The sequence below is a fragment of the Sinohyriopsis cumingii genome, chromosome 6 (genome assembly GCF_028554795.1).
Source record: "Sinohyriopsis cumingii isolate HCF-2022 chromosome 6, ASM2855479v2, whole genome shotgun sequence".
Classification (NCBI taxonomy): Eukaryota; Metazoa; Mollusca; class Bivalvia; order Unionida; family Unionidae; genus Sinohyriopsis; species Sinohyriopsis cumingii.
In genome coordinates, this window is record NC_142966.1 from 133,877,322 (window position 1) to 133,894,178 (window position 16,857).

Sequence of the window (16,857 nt, forward strand, 5' to 3'; positions counted from 1 at the left end):
ACACAGAGAAAAATGATGCACCGAGAATCTTGCGCCTGTTCCAAGTCGGAACTGGATCTCTTTGCCATGCCACCCACCATGATGACGATGCAAGAATCCCAACGGGTGGAATTTCATCCCGTCTCCTCTTTGACGGATTCAGCTCCCATCGAATTTGATATCAAATGTTAGCCCGAAGATTACATCGATCTGAATAGCAGTTACTTGTACTTGAAAGTCAAAGTAACCGAAGTGGACGCTGACCCTCTCATTGATACGTCCAGAGTAGCTCCCGTCAACAATTTCATGCATTCCTTGTTCAGTGGAGTGGACTTGTATTTGAATAACAAACTGGTCAGCAGCAGCATGGATACTTACCCTTACCGAGCGTACCTGGAAAATCTCTTGACGTACGGAAAAGAAGCCAAAAACACTCATCTGGATGCTTGCGTGCTATGGAAGCCTGACGCATTAGGTGCAAAGTTCGACAGCACTACAATTGATGGGGAAGCTCAAAATTTATCGGGATTTATAGAACGAAGAAAGAAAATTGCACTACGTCGTAGTTTAGAACTGATGGATCGTTTGCATTTGGACATGTGGTTACAAGAAAAGTATTTGCTGAACGGAGTGGATGTCCGCCTGAGACTCAATCGCAGCAGTGCCGCTTTCCATCTGTTGTCTAATGCTAACGATTACAAAACTGTCATCCAAGAAGCCAGATTCTACGTGCGACGTGTGGAAGTGTTACCTAAAGTAGGTAACGACATCAGTCATACGTTGAGCAGAACGACCACCAAGTATCCGATCCGACGAGTGGAAGTGAAAACCTTCACCATTCCCAGGGGACAGCGATCCATGATCGAAGATCATCTGTTCCAAGGACAGCTACCCAAACGTTTGATCCTTGGTATCGTCGAGAATACAGCCTTCAACAGAGCTGTCGATAAAAATCATTTCAACTTTCGACACTTTGTCGTGTCCAAGATTGAAGTCAGTCGCGATGGCAAGACCTTGTGTACCCGACCTTTCGAGCCTAACTTTACCCACAACAATTACTTGAGATCGTACTTGTCCCTGTACGAAGCCACCGGACAGTTAGGAACCAACACCAGTCACGACATTACGTACGAGGATTATGCAGGAGGCTATGCTTTGTGGGCTTTTGATTTCACTCCGGACCAAGGCAGCGACGAGGAACATTTACACCCTATAAAATCAGGCCAGGTTCGAGTGGAAATTCAGTTTGCAAACCCACCCCCTGATGTAACAGTGAACGTCATCCTGTATGCAGAATTCGATAATACCATAGAAATCAACAGTTTCAGAGAAGTCATTCTAGACAATTAGAAGCTATGGAAGACTGTTATCCCTTTTTACCTAGTGGAGAAACTTTGGACATAGAATGTAAAGAGACTGTCGAAGAAGAAGAAGAATGCCAAGACGAAGAAGTTATCATGATGAAGTCCCGATGGCCAGAACACGAAGCCCATTTAGTCTCCTGTTTTGCCAAACACTTGGTCGAAAAAATCACGGAATTGATCAAGAAAGAGTGTTATGGTTGTCAAAAAGATCATCCCAGTCAAATTCAACACGATAAATGCCTGATGCTGAGTCAAGAAGAAAAATTGAACGAGTATCTGGACGAAGCTTGGAGTCTCATCTCGGACGAAGTCGTGTTGCATCAGTGGTATAAAGACTTGCGTGAACATTCTTGTCCACCATTAACCACTCAAGAGATCCATCGTATCGAAGCTCTCCTGAATCAGAGTGGGGAAACGAAGCGAAAAAACGGTTATTTGTCAGACATTTTCAAGCAAAAGTCAGGATCGAATTGACGACTTATTATTACCTGTGAAGAAGAAAAAAACATGGATACCTAGGAACTGTATTACCTTTTGAACCACAGCTCGTACACGGCTTCTTCGAATCCTGTCGTCTGTGCTAAAGATGAACTCCCTCATCGCAAACCTCAAGACCATCTAGCTTATGTGATCAACACGGACGACAGTCATCTCCCAGGAACCCACTGGGTAGCCGTCTACTTTCCTCAAGAAGGATGTGTGGAATATTTCGATTCGTATGGATTGCCTCCTTTGGAAGACGATCTCATTGACTTTATGAGAAGAAATGCACAGATTCCTTGGTGTGTGGACAATATTGTGTGTATTTTCTGCATCATCGCAGCCTGGGCTATTCCTTAGAACATTTAGTGACTCATTTTGATCCTCGTTCTTCTTCTAGAAACAATGGGAAAGTAGATAAATGGTTTTGTGACCATTATGCTTATCTTTTGTCTCAAGCTAGGAAAAGTAGTGTCCATCAATGGCCTAAAGACTTCCAACAGTGGAAATCACAATTTCATTCACAACGTTGTCAGCCCTGTCAAAAATAATGTGTTAGTTGACAAAAAATGTTTGTGATTTGAAGAAAAAAATGTTTGATGTTATATTGTTGGATTATTGTTAAATATGTTATAGTTGTTTGTTAGTGTTAAGTGATTTTGAATAAAAAATGTTGTGTTTTGAAGAAAAAAATGCCTTTGTGGTTTGTTTGGCTATAGAAATCTTGATTCATGCTCTTTGACTTCTTACTATCCCTCTCATGACACTCATTGAACGCTCCGGCTCGAAAACCGTATAGGGATGTTTTCCTTCACGTCCGCGCTTTAACTTTAATGCCGGGGTAGCCTCCAGTCTAACCATCCATTGTCGACTTATCCTCCTACGAAGATGTGCTCCAGACTAGCTAAGCTAAACGAGGCCTACGTGAATTTGCATAGGGTCAGACACAGTCTGATACCGAAGCCAGAAGAGATAGAGAATGTGAGAATGTTAAAAGTCACTGAAGACCTGATAGAAGAGCTCTTCAGAGAAGAAATGAACAGGGAGAAGGAAGAATGGACAGAGAAGTACAGACTTCAGAAACAGCAGAGAGAGAGCAGCAACAGCAACAACAGCAGCAGCAGCAACCTGAACCTGACAGAGTCTTTGTCGACTGTCGTATCGACACCAAAGAGTTCTTCTTCTCTTTCCGAAGAAGCAGACCTATCGTCAGAAAGTCTATCGTCAGAGGACGTCGCATTCTTAGAATATAAAAGATCGCCCTGGCTTCAACTTCGCACACAAAAAACAGCCCTTTTTAGGGCTACCTCAATCTCTAGAAAATAAATAAGAATCGATTGCCTATAATAAGTTAAAAAATAGAAGTGCGTGTGTAAGCACATGAATTGTTTTTTCATAGTTAAAAAATGTGTGTGTGTGTGTGTGTGTCATTGTAAGCGCTCACGTACGTTTGTGTGGATAGTAGATTATGATAATGTTTTTTTGTTGTCTGAAGTGTGGGGATAGTAGATTTGGGTTTGATTTGACTGCTTTATGTATGTGGATAGTTTATTATTGGTTTAATGAAAAAATTTTAGAATAGTGATGGGTAGTATAAAAAAGTGAGTGAGTGTTTCTTTTAGGTCCGCGCGTTGTTTGGTTATGATATAGGTAATATATGTTTTGTCTTAGGGGATGTTTTCCTTCACGTCCGCGCTTTAACTATAAATTAAAAATCGCTCGGCAGTCTAGCTACCCTTGTTGATTGATCAACACTAGAGAATGAACACCAGACTAGCTAGACTTCTAGAACTCCAGATGCACCTGGAATATGCCAGGCGCATACTAAATGAACTGGCCGCAGAGGCCATCGTCGAAGAGGGAAGGATGAAAGAGGAGGAAAGAAGAAAAAAAGAAGAGGAGGAAAAGGAGAGAGGAAATTTCAGAATCCCAGAGACAGAAGATTGGGATTCTGAAGCCACTCATCCCGCCTCTGCACTCCCAACAAAAAAAGTAAAAAGAGACTGGAGTAGAAGATGTGTGTGTGGTGCCAGGCCTGGAAGGTGCCATCATTAACCAGGTGCCCTGGAGTTCAAAACAAACAGCCCTTTTCAGGGCTACCCAAACCTTTAGAAAAAAAAAATAGTAATCCATTTGCCAGTGTGTGTATGTAGAGTAGTGTGAATATAAACACTAACTCTTTTTTCCTAGCGTGAGTGTATGTGTTTGTGTTTGTAAGTCCTCACGTAAGTTTGTGTGGATAGTAGATTATTGGGTTTTGTAAGCGCTTAAGACGGTTTGTGTGGATAGTAAATTTGGGTTTCATTTTAATGCTTTGCGTGTGTGGATAGTAGATTTTGGGTTTGTTTATTGCTGCTTCACCTATGTGGATAGTAGATAATATGAAATGAGAAAAGTAGGGGATGTTTTCCTTCACGTCGGCGCGTTTTAAGTGATGATCTAGGTAATATAAGATTTGAGTGTTAGGGGGATGTTTTCCTTCACGTCCGCGCTTTAACTATAAGAATCCACAGTATTCCTCGTTCAGACCATTCCACGGAATAAACAAAGAAGATGGAGGTGACAAAATTATTCAATCTATTAAGAGATATCTATTTCTGGATAATGGATGTTGAATATGTTGTAGGAAGAATAGAAAAGGAATGGAGTGATGGAAATAGGCAAGACTTGTTAGCTATTCAAGTGAAAGGACTAAAGGTAGCCAGAGATCTCATCGCAGGGATGATAGAAGAAGAAGTCAACAAGTCAAGAGGATTTACTGACCCACCTTATGTCAGAGTGGGAAGTTTGAAGGAAGCACTGGACCATGTCATCCAAGTCAGGTGATTCTTAGAAAAAGTATTGTATTGGATGGAGTGGCGATACGTAAAATGGAGGTTCGACCAGTTGACAAAAACGGAAGAAGTAATGAGGAAAGTGCTGACGGAAGAGGTAAAGAACATCAAAGAAAAGTGGTCTAAGGAAAGAAAAGAAGAAGAAAATAGAAAGAGAAAAGAAAGCTTTGAGAAACTCAACAATAACTGGATAAGAATACAGGAGAAATTCCGAGCGATAGGTCATCCTGACTGGATGCCTGAGTCAGAAATAAAGAAGAAGAAGACAGGAATAGTGGCAAAAGTTAGAGGATGGTTGAAGAAGTGGAAGAGTTAGAAGAAGAAGAAACCCAAAGGCCCTTTTCAGGGCCACTCCAATCTCTCGAAAAGATCTTGACTTTCAATTGCCTACCCCTTTTTATTATTTTTATTATTTTTTTAAAAAATCCCATGTTAAATTCCTCTTGTCCCTAGACGGTCCCACGATTTATTCCCATGTTAAATTCCTCTTGTCCCTAGACAAACCCAAACTTTATTCCCATGTTAAATTCCCCTTGTCCCCAGAGTGACCCAGCAATTTTCCCCATGTTAAATTTACCTAGTCCCCAGAGTGACCCAGCCCTGTTTTTAATGGTAAGTCCCATTGTTCCTAGGGTGACCCCATTCACTACTGAAACTATAAACTACTTTCTCTGATTCCGAAAATGGTATTTGTTGTCCTTTACCTTCTTAAGCTATATCCTTGGACAGATTCATGGGATGCTGAGCTTGCACGTGACATGCTAAAACAAATAATTTGCTCAATTAAAATGTTAAGAAATAAATGTGACTCTAACATTTGTTAAAATATTGTGATTTAACCAGTTTCTCTCACAATAGCAATTGTATTTAGCATCCATAAATTGTTCACAAATACTTTTAGAAAAGGTCATCTAACTATATTTTCAATTTAACGTTTGATCATTTCTTGCAGGAAAACCAATGGCCACAGCTCTGCAATATATATATATATATATATATATATATATATATATATATATATATATATATATATATATATATATATATATATATGCATGTATGTGGTGTGTGTGCGTGCGTGCGTGCGCGTGGGTGGGTGTGACACATACGAGCATGACGATCCTTAATGCTGGTATATATATGGTCTGAGGGGAATATCGGTCTGAGCACGAACGTGACTCTGATTATAGAAATATCCCTATACAGCGTATATCATATCAAAAATGGTATGGTATAATAGGTGGGTAAATGCTGACGTTGCACAATAATGGCATTCCCTCATAGATGTGTGCGTATTTTTTGTTCTTAAGCAAAACATAAATCGGGTCTAAGACCTAACACTGTAAGGTGCAACGTTTCCATGGAACGTAAATTATATTAATGTCTTAATATCTTTATCAGTCTAAATCAAATTATACCATGCATTTAGACAAAGGGCATCACAGTAATCAGGGAAAATTTTCTCTCTCCCCACTGCATGGACAAATATACGAATCGTTTTTCAGGCGGCGACGATGTCAGTAGTATTATCGTCAGTAATGATACCTTTGTAAAGGTCCGGAGTTAGTGATTTTCAAGATTCGCATGTCTTCTACATCATTAAATATGTTTAACCGAGAACTGGATGTATAGTTACTAGATTTATAAAATATTCATCTTGATATACACGGACTACCAGTTGATGTATCAATAATATTTAAAAGTAAGGCGTCCTTCCCAATGCAGAATAAATAACAAAGGTAATGTTGGTACTTAAGGAACCTTAGTATTGTTTACTTCACCAACATATATTTTGCTGCACCCAATTTCGATTGGCACTTAGCTTCGGTTTTCAATGCTAATTATCCTATTGTTGTCATACATGATTAAAACTCTCATGACAGTTAAAATTGCTGCATACACAATTTTATTATTATACGTAATCAATAGTATGTTCTTAAACCGTTTTTCGTTTAGCATAAAAGGTATACAATGCATGACGCTTGACACGGAATGTCGAATAGGAATATGTCCTGCAAATTCAGTCACTAAATGTTTGCATGATTCATGTATAAAGAGTTATTATAGAAACGTTCTGACTTGAAGCTTCAATTGTGTAGTCAGGGGCTTCATTTATCGGCATTATTGATGACGCCTTCTCATATATTAAATAAATGTATACTTGAAAGTTAACAGTGCTGATTACATTTTAGATCTATTCATCCTGATGAGGTGAGAGAAAGAGTGAAAATACTGGTCTGGAGAACACTAATAACGGCAGATTTACTTCCTAAACTGAAAATAAAAGTGGCTCAGAAAGTGTTATCTCCACTGTGGCGATATAATTTTTCCCACTATTATATTTCAGTATCTCATTATCAAATATATTAGACAAGAGCGATATTTAATAAATCAATAAATACATTTATTATAAACACGCAACCTGTCTAGCGAATACTGCAAACGTTAAAACAAAGGAAGAAAATATTAGAAAAATTAAACAAAATGTCTAAGGATCTAGTACACATGTAGAAAATGAAGTAGATCGGTTGCAACGTAACTAATGTTGAACATATTAGTGCGACCTAATTATCTGCATCATAAAACACGAATTATGGTTACTTAGGGCGTCGTCTGTAGTAGTGAATTTTTTAATTTTATGTGTATTTATAATTTTTGTGATATATATTCATGACTATAAATGGTTTTAATTATTAATAGCTAAACTTTTGTATAAGTGTGTAGGTTCAATTTTAAGATATTCAGAATATAAAATCTATAAATAGAGGCATGCGTAGGTGCTTGAATTATCAGTAGTACTATTAATAATAAATCCTACTGACAGGTTTGGAGTTGTATCCATTGCACAGGTCGGTTAGGTGTGTTTTTTGAAGAATTAAGTTTGTGTCCATTGAATGGGTTAGGTCAAGTTGGTTCTTTTACGATGTTGGAGATTTGCAACGTGTCACGTACCTGAAGTAGCAAAATGCGTTTCTTATATTTTACTCCTGAGTAGCTAGGGCTGGAAACTCTTTTCACTCCTGTTTCTTGTGTTATTGTTTTAGAATCAAGTCTGTAGACGTATTTTATGATGTATTTATATACTATTGCGAGGAAACACTTGTTTGGATCATTCATTGGAATTACAACAACAATATTATTCTGGTTCCATGTTTAATCATACAAAGGAATTTTGGAGAAAGCTTCTTTGACACATTAGGACTGTTGGAAGACCAGTACATTTGATAATCTGAAATTGAAAATGAACAATGGTTTCTTTTGGACTTTAATAGAACCGTTTTAGGACTATGTTGGATTTAATTCGTACTACTGTATGTTCCTCTTAAAGTTTCATTTAATATCTTTCATTATAAAATTGTTATTCAGTTTGACAGAAGTGGTTAGTTTTGCTTCGCTCTGTTGCTTAGTTTACAACCATATACTCGTAACATTATCTTCTGGTACTTATCTAAGAAACAAAACTTCCGAAACAAAAATATAAAGGCTTTAATATTAGATGATAAGGTGGTTAGTAACAACTACTACTGCTACTACTAACAATAATACTACTACTGATAATAATAATAATAATAATAATAATAATAATAATAAAAATATCATGACGTCACTACATAGCAATTCGTATTTTGCAGGAAATAAATTGACATTGACAACTGAAACCGAATAATTGTTAACCTGAATACTAATGAATTTATGTTCTTCTTTTGTGTACAATTTGTTCCATGTTTGTCGCATCTGCAGTATTACTACATTCTCTCTTTTGTCACCCTGGTTACAAGTTCATCTCTGATTTACCCCATTATAAGTTATTTGCGTAGACTGGACATTGTGCCTTACAAAGTTGCTATTTTTGGCAAATTTGCTTTTGATCTTGCTTCTTATGAACTCTTCAGAGTATTAATATCAATTGTGTGTTTACATCAGTATGCTCCTGATTACGTGCGAAGGTTTGACTTTAGTTTGGTGGTCCTTTAAGACGTTTAGTCGTCGTTACGCTTCTATATGGTTTTATATGGTTTTCGGAATAGAACTTTAGACTCGTAAAGATGCTAATAACACAAAAGAGCATCTGTGTTGTAACTTGTTTGAAAGGGATAAGGTTTAAACAATCCTTACCCTGTATCTGATTAGGTTCGTGTGGTGAACTACTTTAGAGTTTTCTATAGCCGCATCTATAATTGTGTTCTGGTATCTACTTATGTTTCGTAGTTAGGTTTCCAATGTATGTTGCTGAGCGTCTCCCCGTTTTATCCATACGCATCATGCAAAACACAAGGCAAAGAGAAGCTCAATAATTTTCTGGACTAACTTCTGTTCATCCATGACATCTAAATATCTGCACCAACCTAGCGGTGTATGAGGTGTTTCATTGATAATTAAAACACTTTGTAATATGAAAACATCGTGTCTATGTGTAATATGTATATTAAATTATAAACATCTCATGTAGGATTTCGATAATTGAATGTTACAATAAAACAAACTAAAGAAAACATATATAGTCATATGATGCTAAGTGTTTAGATGTGATTTCCTTCCAAGACACGTGTTTTTGTTAAAATTCAAATTTGCGAGTACGGCAACAAATAGTATATAAACTGCAGTATATATATATATATATATATATATATATATATATATATATATATATATATATATATATATATATATATATATATGTGTGTGTGTGTGTGTGTGTGTGTGTTTTCTGCGAGGAAATTTATTTTATTGTGCCACTTATAATAAAGAATATTTTAGTTAAATATCGCGCCGATGTACAAATTAGATACTAGAGGAAACATCTGCCTTACACAAGAAAACTGACATTAGTCCAATTTTAAACAATTTGTATAATTTCTGAGTATTACTAAAATTATACAATCTAATGTGTAATATTGAATGAATGTATTGTTAATTCTATGTCGTCCTTGGCTGCTTTCTATTAAAATTCTATTTAAATTGCATGCCCATAAATTAATAACTATGTTTCGTCTACGTAAACTAGTCGCAGGCTACCGGTTTTTATAGATGCATGTATTAAATAGTTTTTAATGTATGTTTTTAATTTTGTCTTGGTTCACGAATCGATACTGAGTATTTTTTTAGTTTAACCGTGACCATGTTTCTGATAATGGCAGATGCATGTGTTCAGAGTATATAAATCAGTTTTAGTATTAGTGCTCAGTTTGAACCAAGTCTTAAATATTTCAGCCCTAGAAAAGGATATGTATTACATTATAGTGTACGTATGACTATTGCCTTTTACTGAATATATAAATGAGACATTGACAACTATATGTCTATCTTACGAGTTTTGTTTTTTGTTTTAATGGTTTGTCTTTTATTTTCCTACGGAACTGAGTATCTATTTACTCCCCATCGATAATTAAAGTTTTGGAAATAATTGCAAAAAATGTCATGTGTCAGTACTGTTTATTTGTAGATGTGATTTATGTATGGAAGAAGTCATTTATGAGATATCGATATAACTATTCTTTATCACGTAACATATTTACGCACTAATTACTATCTCTCTTTATACTTCAATGAAGAAAAGTACACACACACACTCAAATTGTTTGTTGTAACTATAAAATATTGACGCTGTTGTCCTTTACCTTCTTAAGGTAGATGCGCTTCCAACTCCTCGGACAGATTCATAGGATGCTGTACTTGCACGTGAGATGCTAAAAAAATATTTGTTCAGACTTGTAAGAAAAATACAAATCTAAATTTGACTTAAATAGTGTGAATTAAGCGATTTCTGTCACGATAAAATATATTTACAATCAATACTCTTCTACTTATAGTATAAGTATTGTGTAAGAGAAGGTGAACTCGTACATTATGCCGTTTGGTCCGAAGCCATGACATTTTATGATAAGCCAATCAAAAATCAGATCATAAATTCTCGTATCCAGCTGATATTTAAATATTTAAACCGTATTTCAGTACATGTACCTCCATGTCGCATACACTTCACTTACAAGTTTTTTTTTTCTTATGTGAAAAAATAGAACATATATATATATATATATATAGAGAGAGAGAGAGAGAGAGAGAGAGAGAGAGAGAGAGAGAGAGAAAAGGAGAGAGAGAGAGAGAGAGAGAGAGAGCCCGTTCATTCACATAATGTATAATCTGTTTCACACTGACCGCTGTGGTGACATCAGTGGTTACAGCGTACACCTAGGGTGAGGGAGATCGTGGGTTTGAACCCCATTTGAGCCATACCAAGGACATATACAAATGGTACTAGCAGCTACAATGCTTGGCACTAAGCATTAAAAGGTAAGAGTTATGACTGGTTATCCTGGTGTCAAGATAATGTGAGTGTATGGGAAATGATGTCACATGTCTGTGGTAGGTTGCGCCAGTGCTAGAGATCTTAAACATGTACTTCGGAATGTTATTGCATACACAGCTCAGATCTATCAAAATATCGAAATATTTAAGGAAAAATAAACACTACCTGGTCCGACAGCGTAATGATGTGTCATCATGCAAACATTTGACAAAGTGTGATCATTTTAGAACTTGTTTCAATATAAATCTAAACAGCATATTGATACATTGAGGAAAATGTGTTATATCTACGTAACGGTGAATGTTACCTTAATATGTAGTTTTGATGAAGATATGGTAGTGCGAATTTTAACAAAATGTACAAAAACTCATGTTTATCTGATAACAGTGTAATGTTCTCGAGTCTTAAGGGAGCCCAAATGATATCAATTATTTAGCCTTTTCTTATATATCATACCAGTTGATACGAAATTCATATTGGTTCTGTCATTGCAGATCTGAAGCTTTCTACATCTTTATCGAAATATCGTGGTGTTGCAGAAGTTTTCAGCTGCTAAGCAATGAATTCCAGTAGACGTGTATAATGGACAGCGCTATGACAACGTATTTTTGCATACATTTAAATAAAGCTTCAAACTCATCTTGCCCTAGTCATCTTTCGTGTAGGTTTACACATGATATTACGAAGAGAGTCTGGGCAATACAAACTGAGAAAGTTCCATTATATATTAAGAACTAACACTTAACGATGTCATATATGACGAAGTATTAGTTTGCTAAATAATTACTTGTTATTTCATGTATACCACATTAAATATATCTGGGTTCACCAGAAGTAATATTAACAATACATTCCAGGTCCAGTCTTGCCTGTTAATTCCGAAGAAAACGTCGAACTGGAGAGAAACTGGAAGCCAATTTTAGAATCACCGAGTGTCATGAATATTAATTTCCTTGTTTGCTTCTTATCTGTTCGGATTCTAGACTAGAATGTTGCATCAGCTTCCCGCTTTCAATTAACTAAAAATCAATATTAGCAGAATGGGAGTGGGCGTTTTGTCCCATTAGCATCATTTAGGACCTTCCACCTATCCTCGCCTCTACCCTCATGGCAATTTTAGCCCTTAAATGACCTTTGCCTGTTAATCTCTTTTAATTTTGTTCTTAACGTGATTCAGTCATGATGGTCCGTGTCTCGTAGGGATGGAAGTGCCTCAAGAGCTCTAGTGGAGCAAAGCTACAGCCTTTCATCTTTCATGCTACTTCTGTGGATGTAGAAACAAATCCTGCGGAGTATTCTTATTCATGCAAACATATGGTACGGATCAATACATACACTACGAGCTAATATGTTTTCGATCGATAACCAGGTCTCTGGGTCAAGATTGCTTCTTGTTTGATTTGCTCCATCTGTAAATCCGTGTTGTTTATTTGTGCTGTCTGTGATCTTACATTGCTGCCAGCACAATCTCAAACTCAGCAGCACTAATTATTGTCTCATTGACTGCAACTGAATACAGTTTACTAAAAGTGTTCAGACTACTTGGTGTGGCCGCAAGCTAGTCGGAATAGACGTATATTCATGAATATAGCAGCATCGAAATTCATTTGCTCGCACCACATTAGACACTAGTTACAATCGATGTAGATCGGAATGTCGACACAGAATGTCGAATAGGAATATGTCGTGCAAATTCAGTCACTGAATGTTTGCATCATTCATATATAAAGAGTTATTATAGAAACGTTATGACTTGAAGATTCAATTGTGTAGTCAGGGGCTTCATTTATCGGCATTATTGATGACGCCTTCTCATATATTAAATAAATGTATACTTGAAAGTTAACAGTGCTGATTACATTTTAGATCTATTCATCCTGATGGGGTGAGAGAAGAGTGAAAATACTGGTCTGGGGAACACTAATAAAGGCAGATTTACTTCCTAAAATTAAAACAAAAGTGGCTCAGAAAGTTTTATCTCCACTGTGGCGATATAATTTTTTCCCACTATTTTATTTCAGTATCTTATTATCAAATATATTAGACAAGAGCGATACTTTTTTAATCAATAAATGCATTGATCATAAACATGCAACCCGTCTTTCGAATACTGCAAACGTTAAAACAAAGGAAGAAAGTATTAGAAAAATTAAACAAAATGTCTAAGGATCTCGTACACACGAAGAAAATGAAGTAGATCGGTTGCAACCTAACTAATGTTGAACATATTCTTCTTGGCATCCGTCCGTCTACGGGAGACGATGGCGTAGCTCCAAAGTAAGCTTTTGTTTATCCTTCTTTCTAACTTTCTTTTCAGCTTGTTTTATTTTTCTCTCTTCCTCTGCGTTTTGAACTCCCTGCCTGACAGCTAGACGCCAGCTGGAACGATTGTTTGCACAGATCTCCCAGTCGTTGACATTGATGTTTGCCGTCTTCATATCCTTCTTGCAAACATCTTTGTAGCACAGATGTGGTCGTCCAGTTGGTCGTGCACCTTCTGCTAACTCCCCATATAACAGGTCCTTGGGAATACGCCCTGGGTCCATTGTCTTGACATGACCAAGCCAGCGAAGGTGCCTCTCGCTAAGAATGGAGAACATGCTGTTCATGTTGGCGCGTTCTAGAACCTCTGTGTTGGGCACTTTGTCCTGCCACTGGATGTGCAGAATACGCCACAGACATCTCAGGTGGAAGCTGTTGAGTGTCCTCTCGTGTCTTGCATAGGTTGTCCATGTTTCGCTGCTGTGAGCTGAGCAGGCAGGCTTGGTAGACACGCAGTTTGGTCTTCTCGGTGAGGTTGGGATTGTTCTAAACTCTCTGGTTAAGTCTGGCCATCACTGCTGCTGCCTTGGGAATCCTGCCGTTCACGTCAGAATCAATGGAGAGTGAGCTGGAGATGTTAGACCCGAGGTATGTGAAGTTCTCGACATCTGCCAAGTTGTACCCATCGATGGTGACAGAGGGAGGGGAGTCTGCGTCCTGCGCCATGTCGTTCGTTTTCTTCAAACTGATGGTCAGTCCAAATTCCTTACAAGCATGGGAGAGGCGGCATACCAGCTGCTGCAGTCCATCTTCCGTGTGATGTCAAGGCTGCATCGTCGGCGGAGAGCAATTCACGGATGAGTACCTCTGTGACTTTAGTCCTAGCACGGAGACGGGCGATGTTGAGCAGCTTGCCGTCAGCCCTGGTATGGATGTACACTCCCTCGCTGCAGTCCTTGAATGCGTACTGGAGAAGCATGGAGAAGAAGATGGCAAAGAGTGACAGCGCAAGGACACAGCCTTGTTTTACTCCGCTGATGACTGGGAATGCTTCAGATGTTGTGCCATTGAAGCACACTGTGATGTGTATGTTCTCGTGGAACGACATGATGACAGCAAGCGGACGTGGGGGGGGGCAGCAAACCTTCAGCAGGAGTATGAAGAGTCCACTCCGACTAACCAGGTAAAACGCCTTCGTCAGGTCTATGAAGGTAATGTATGGGGCATCTACTGCTCGAGTCACTTCTCCTGCAGCTGACGTAGTGAGAAGATCATGTCTACAGTTGACCTTCGAAAGCCTTTCTGACGATGCTGAGGAGGGAGATGCCCCGGTAGTTGTTGCAGTCGCTACGGTCTCCTTTGTTCTGGTACAAAGTGACGATGTTGGCATCACGCATGTCCTGTTGGATGTATCCCTGTTCCCAGCAAAGGCAGATGAGTATGTGTATGGGCTGGAGCAGTGCTGGTTTTCCGCTCTTGAGGACTTCAGGCGGAATGCCATCGCTTCCAAGAGTCTTCCCACACGCAAGGCAATCGATGGCTTTTCCGAGCTTTTCCAGGGTGGGCTGTGTGTCTAGCTCCTCCATGACAGGCAGGTCTGAAATGGCGTCCAGGGCAGTTCCGGTGACATTGTTTTGGGTTGCATATAGCTCGAGATAGTGCTCAACCCATCGCTGCAGTTGTTTCCCCATGTCTGTGATGACTTCGCGTCGTCTTGGACTTGAGGGGTGCGGTCTTGTAGCTGGGGGACCTGTCGCCTTTTTGATACCCTCGTACATTCCTCTTGCATCCCCAGTATCGGCAGCTGTCTGTATACTGTTGCAAAGGTTCAGCCAGTAGGTGCTGACACAGCGGCGGTCGGTCTTCTGGGCGTTGTTCCTTGCAATCCTGAGGGCTTGTAGTGTTCTGGGGCTAGGTGCAGCCTTGTATTCCAGGAGGGCTTTCCTCTTTGTCTCAGTCACGGGCTCCATCTCCTCCCAGTTTGCCTCATACCAGTCGACAATCTTTCGCTCCCTCTTCCCGTAAGCTGTGATGGCTGAATTGTACACAGAGTCAAGGATATGGGACCACTTGGAGTCAATGGTGTCATCACGTGTCACTTTGGTGAGGGCTTCCTTCAGTTTGCTGATGAACTGCTGTGTTTTCTCTGGGTTGCTTGCACAGCAGGTGTTGATGCGTGGGTAACCCTTCTTCTTGGCGTGGTGCATCTTCTTGGGTAATATTCGCACCTTGCTGGCCACGAGGGAACGGTTCGTGTCGCAATCGGCACTGTGATAGCTCCGGGTGAGGAGGACACTGGCCAGTTCTGCACGCCTGGTGATGACGAGGTCTAGCTAGTGCCAGTGGCGTGAACGCGGGTGTCTCCACGACACCTGGTGGATCTCCTTGCATTTGAAGAAAGTGTTGGTCACACATAGGCTGTGGGAGCAGCACATCTCCAGCAGTAGCTAACCATTATCGTTGATCTTGCCCCTTCCGCAAAAGCTGAGACAGGTGGACCAGGTCTCATGGTCAGCTCCCACTCCAGCATTGAAGTCTCATAGTAAGTAATGGCTTTCATTGTTTGGGATACTGGATATTGCCTGATCCAGAGCCTCATAAAACCTGTCTTTCTCCTCGTGGGTGGAACAGAGGGTTGGAGAGTACACGCTGAAGATATTGACGAGGCCTAAGGATGTAGACAGCCGGAGGACAAGGATTCTCTCAGTACCTGATAATGGAGGTTCAATGAAGGCGATTAAGGTGTTCTTTACGGCAAAGCCTACACCATGCTGCGTAGGTTCATCCGAGGGCTTCCCCTGCCAAAAGAACGTGTAATTGGCTTCCTGGAGGCAGGCAATCTCGATGTTCAGTCGGGAGAGTTCTCTGTTAATGACGGCAGTCTTTCGTGCATCGTCGATCTGCTTTTAGTCAGCGGTCAATCCAGGACACATGGTCCTGATGTTCCAGGTTGCAAAACGAAGAGTTGGAGTCTTCTTATTTCTTTTTTTAGTCTTTCCTGGTGCGGAGTTTTGTGGTCCACTTGTCGAAATGGTTCTCTAAGCTCCACGCACCCAGTGAAGCAGGCAGGCCATAGCGGGCATCACCTTACTGACTGGGGGCTGCCCAGCTTGAGGCGGGCGGTAGCTGTCCAGTGAGACCTGGTGATCTCTCCCACCGTCAGAAGTAACCCCTGGCGCAAGCTCTACGCCAATCGAGCTTTGACTTAGAACCGGTAAACTGCTACTTTTCGTGTTGTGCCGACGCCGTACGACGACGCTGAAGTGTCCTCTCCAGTGGAGCTATGAAGCCTGGGCAGGGTGGTATGGAGAACCAGCTGTTGTCCATGCAGCTGATCCCCCCACTCCACGCAGCTGGTGGGCCCAAGGGAACGACGAATGCCGATACAGCTTGGCACCAACGGCGTGGCAGGAGTTGCCGAAATGACGTTGAAGTCAATGTCAGACCTCCTTAGGGACTCCGTCTCCTGATTTTCTGTCGGGGTTTACTCCCTTCGTCTTTCCCATAAGTGGGTATAGCCACAAAGCAGCAGAGGTTGGGAATCGGAGTTTTCCTTCTCCTAGATGAGCTACCATCCAAGGTTTACGAGTCCCGTCTACCCGAACTGGTTTTAAGGCGCCAGTGGCCCGCC

The 16,857-nt window shown here is 39.9% G+C and overlaps 1 protein-coding gene and 1 long non-coding RNA gene across 3 annotated transcripts in view; both read right to left on the reverse strand.

Annotated features, from left to right (window-relative positions):
* Window positions 1-5,414, reverse strand: part of LOC149798029 (uncharacterized) — a 77,777-nt gene extending 72,363 nt beyond the window's left edge. The window contains exon 1 of the mRNA XM_089963117.1: window positions 5,362-5,414. The gene's annotated coding sequence lies outside the window, so the exon portion shown is untranslated. The remainder of the gene's footprint in view (window positions 1-5,361) is intronic.
* Window positions 5,415-7,797: 2,383 nt separating this feature from the next.
* Window positions 7,798-16,857, reverse strand: part of LOC149798031 (uncharacterized) — a 40,589-nt gene continuing 31,529 nt past the window's right edge. For both annotated transcript variants that reach the window (XR_016421571.1, XR_016421572.1), the window contains exons 4-5: window positions 10,276-10,344; window positions 7,798-7,886 (exon numbers count right to left, since the gene is read on the reverse strand). This is a non-coding gene — a long non-coding RNA (uncharacterized LOC149798031). The remainder of the gene's footprint in view (window positions 7,887-10,275; window positions 10,345-16,857) is intronic.